General features: G+C 47.1%; 1 protein-coding gene across 5 annotated transcripts in view; it reads right to left on the minus strand.

The window, feature by feature from the left end:
• KLHL5 (kelch like family member 5) overlaps positions 1–1,511 on the minus strand; it is a 57,673-nt gene extending 56,162 nt beyond the window's left edge. For 3 of the 5 annotated variants that reach the window (XM_085059140.1, XM_085059139.1, XM_085059138.1), the window contains exon 1: positions 1,295–1,432. The gene's annotated coding sequence lies outside the window, so the exon portion shown is untranslated. Of the gene's footprint in view, positions 1–1,294 lie in introns of all 5 variants that reach the window. The other 2 variants (XM_085059142.1, XM_085059141.1) reach the window with 2 other exon arrangements.
• Between the last annotated feature and the right edge of the window lie 2,772 nt (positions 1,512–4,283).

Consider the following 4,283-nt stretch of genomic DNA (forward strand, 5'->3'; position numbering starts at 1 on the left):
ATGGATAGTTCAATGAAGCTGATATATGGCAGAGGAAAACACTATTTGACTCAGATTAGGGTAATTATTTATTACTATTATTATTATTTTGGTTTTATCCTGCTTTGTGGCCCCTAGCATTGTTCAGCAAGGGGAAAATGGGAAGAACATAAGATGGAAACAGATCTGCCCTATCAGGAATGCACCTACAAAGTTCAAGAACAAGGTGCTTTTTTTTTCCCCCGGTAATATTAATCCACATATGCCTCTGGAAATTCCCAGGCAAAAATGCCTTTATGAGAGATGACCAGATTGTTTCTGGCAAAACCGATGAACTGCTCAAGAAAATACATCGTGTGATCTGTTTTTAAAAAGAATCCACCAGTACAATTCGTAGATTATGTCTAGACAGAAAAGCTACACCAACACTATCATGAGTTCAAATTTTTATTCCTGTTTACGCTCGTAGAAGACCTGAGCTATATTTCTTTTTTTCAAAAGATGACTGTATTTGGAGTTTAGCTCATATAATTCCATCATTAACTTTTAAGTAAAAGAAAGGAACAAAACCAAGCCTTCCCTTTTTACATTCTGACATTACTGTCCGAACAGCCGACCATGGGCCTCGGATGGCTGAGCTTCAGCTGGGCTGCACCGCTGCTCACACAGCTCAACCAGCCCCAGCTCAAAGCCCCAAGCCACAAAAACGCTTTATGGAAACACATAAACCAGTAATACATATAATCAGCAGCTGTTTGTTGTTGAACACTTACACTTATTTTTATTCCCTACGTAATAACGCCCTTCCCCATGTAGTGAGTTGGCAGTCAGTGGCTCCTCTAATCTGTTCGACCAGTCTCAAAAAACCCCCGTTTTCCACTACTTCACAGTGTGATGGTGAAGGTTAAGTGACACGGGGGCAAGTCCCCGAAAGCTATGTTAGTGCACTTTTACCAGGTCTCCGCTCTGACCGCTGTGAATCGAGCTGGCCACGGGGCTGCCCGTCTCGGCGGGACCGCACCGGACTCCGCGCCGTGTCCCGCCCCGCCCCGCTCGGGCGAGCGCCGGCACTTCCCCGCCGAGCGCCGCGGCTCCCGCTCAGCCCAGACGCCCGGCACCGGCCCCGGGGCGGCGGCCGCAGCCGCTCTCCGCAGCCGGCCGGCAGGAGGGAGCCCGCCGGCGCTGAGGGCGAACCCGCCCCCACCCTCGCGGGCGCCGGCCCTCGCCCTCCTCCTCCTCCTTCTCGCTTTCTCCTCCCCCTCGCGGCAGCCGCGGCCCCCTCCCCTCGCTGCCGAGCCCCGACCGCCCTTCTCACCTCTCACGGTCCGGGAAGGGGGCGCGGCTGGGAGGGGGCGGAGAAAGAAAAAAATCGCAAGGAAGGCCCCCGCACTCTCTCCCGTCCCCTCCCGCGCCCTCTCCTCCCGCCCCGCCCGGCGGCCGCCAGCGCTCCCGCTCCCGCTGGGCCGGGAGCCGCGGGCACTGGGCGATCCCGCCCGCCGCTCTGGCGTCCCCCCGGTCCCGCTCCGGCCCCTCCCTGCGCGCGGCGGCCAGGGGAGGGGCGGGGCCAGCCCGGGGCACGCCCACAGCGCAGAGGCCCCGCCCCCTGCCCGGGGCGGGAGCGGCGCGTGGCCGCGTGTGGCGGGGCGGGGCCGGGCCAGCGCCCCTCAGCCTGCGGCGCCGCGTGCCGCGCGCCCCCTGCCGGCGGGGCAGAGGAAGCGGCGGAGGAAGCGCTGCCCGCCTCATGCTGTCCCTGGCCGTCCTTGCCTGTCTTCCAACTGCACGAAGCCAAACACTTCCGTAGCTGCACGCTGCCCCATTTAGGGGAAATAAACCTGTGGTGATACACATCGCAGCCTTTAGCCTCCTCTCAGGACCCTGCACACTATGCTGAGGCAGCCGGTCCTAACTGCCTCATGTGTGAACACACGCACGGTTTCCTGCCCTCGTCACGCAATGCTCTACCGGTGACCGCTGCCATCCAGAGGTTGAATAATTTTCCAAATTAATAGACTGTGTGACGGCCAGATGCACTTCCAACTGCTAAAACTGATTTAAGGGTGCAGGAGGCCACAGCTGAGGCATGGCGGTGCAGGTTTGAGGCAGTAATGAGGTACACAGCGCTTGCTGCTCCTCGTTCTGCACAGAAATACAGCCTGTGCAGCTGTGTGCTTTACCTGTCTGACAGTGCTCATCCCAGCTGGCATCAAACAACAGAGCCAGTTTTAACAAACTTGACTGAAGGATAGGCTTTTCGAAGATGCTAGTTGTTCCAGGATTGTGAAAATTCCTAGCTAGGTGGAGGGAAGCTTTTCCCCAAGAAAGCTCTCTCTTGCTCATGTTTTCCAGGTTGGTGTGTGGCCAGGCCATGTACACATGTGATTCAGCCAGTGCACACACACACACACACACACACACACACAGACATAGACACACACAGACATAGACACACACACACACACACACACACACACAGAGACACACACAGACACGCAGAAGTGCCCGGGGGTAGCAATGTCTAAAGCTTATGGTGTCCCTCGGGGATGTGCAGACAGATCGTACAAGGGCACTCTGAACTCAGAAACTAAAGTACAGTCTGACATCACAATATCCTTAAAAGAGATATTCCCCATCTGCTTACTGCAGAGTTCTTGGAAACCACCTTCCGTAGAATCTGCAGCTCAACTTATTCCACAGGCCAATACTGTATCAGCCTGAGCTTGGGTGGGATCCTATATGGCAATATCTATTCTGCTCTTGGGCACTACCATCAGCAGTGACAGTCTGTATCAAAAAGAGACAGATACACGTAATACTTGGAAAGTTCTCCTGCTGTTTTTTGGTATTATCTCCATTCATTCTGGGCTGATAGGATGGGTGAACACCATAGAACCTTGAAATCAAGAAAATATAAGTAACTGATACAGAAGATACTTAAGGGGCAATGCAAATTAGCAAAACCAAAGTAGAGCTAATTTTCTAATGGATGACATATAAATTGCATGGTGTTTACTTTTTAAACTCATACCTATGATTTTTTGTATCCTATTGCTTCTATTATACCATACTGTCAAAATAATCAGAGTTCATTTTGCTTTGATTTCATTGCTTTCATTGCATAAAAGTGCTACATTTAAAATGTCATATTAATAAATTCATATTCAATACAGCTTCATTAGGACTTTTTCTATGGAACAAATACTGTATTTTTTTCCACTTGCCTTACTTATCTTCTGAGACAACTAGATGAGAAGAGGAGCATTTCAAGTTTGTAGGGAATTTCTTATTTTAATTTCAACAGTACTGCTTCATTTGGGAAATACTCAAAATTTAATGGGTTGTGGGAAAAGTACACCAGAAGTCATCTTTCTGAATTAACGAAATCCTTTATACTGTACATACTCTATATTTGAGTCAAGTTTTTTGTTTTTACATATGCATTATTCACAAAACTTTTATTCAGAACATTTCAGAAATGTTCTTTGTGGTCTCATCTTTAAGAAGAATTTATAGAATATCATGGTGGTTGTCAAAATTACATACTTCACTTTTAACTGGAAAGTTTAGCTGAAAAATTGTGACTATGATGTATAGAAATAGCAGTGGCTGTATCCAGTCTTTTTGTGGTGTAAAGAATAGTAAAATGCACACTGAAAACACTTGACAGATTGGCAACACATCTGTCACCTTTTAAGAATACAGCAGCAATGATAATATGAACAACTCATCCTCAGTTCATTGTACTTAGTCTATCACTTATTGCCAGATCAAAAACTTTAGATAGTAATGATCAAGTTGATAGTCTAATAAAGTCTGAAAGATCCTCTATTACATAACATTATCTTCCACCTAGCCCCATGCAAATGTATATAAATAAAACAATAAAATCCCTGTAACTGACTCATGTGGTTCTGACTCATTTTTATAATGAGGGTCTGACTCATTTTTTTAAAATCTTCTTGGCCAAATGCGAACAAAATTCCTCCACAAAGATAATTAATTTACTGTTTAGAAGGTGTATGGAAGTGGTTATTAGGGGGTTCTTAAAGCAAAATGATCACAAACATATAAGATAGTTCCTTTTATTTTTTCTCTTATTTTCGTTGTGGTACGTGAATTTTATGTTCAGCATATTCAAATGAATCATCCTCATCTATGCCAATGTAAGAACAGAACGTGGCTGTCTGCAATTTAATGTAGTGAGAAGTAAAAAAGAAAGTCATTATAAGAAAAGGAAATGAATAGATGGTATTTTGCATATTGTCTGTGCTAACTTAAAAGCTAAACCAGGAAGGAAGTTACCACCA

The sequence above is a fragment of the Lichenostomus cassidix genome, chromosome 4 (assembly GCF_008360975.1).
Source record: "Lichenostomus cassidix isolate B80296 chromosome 4, HeHo_3.0, whole genome shotgun sequence".
Lineage (NCBI taxonomy): Eukaryota > Metazoa > Chordata > Aves > Passeriformes > Meliphagidae > Lichenostomus > Lichenostomus cassidix.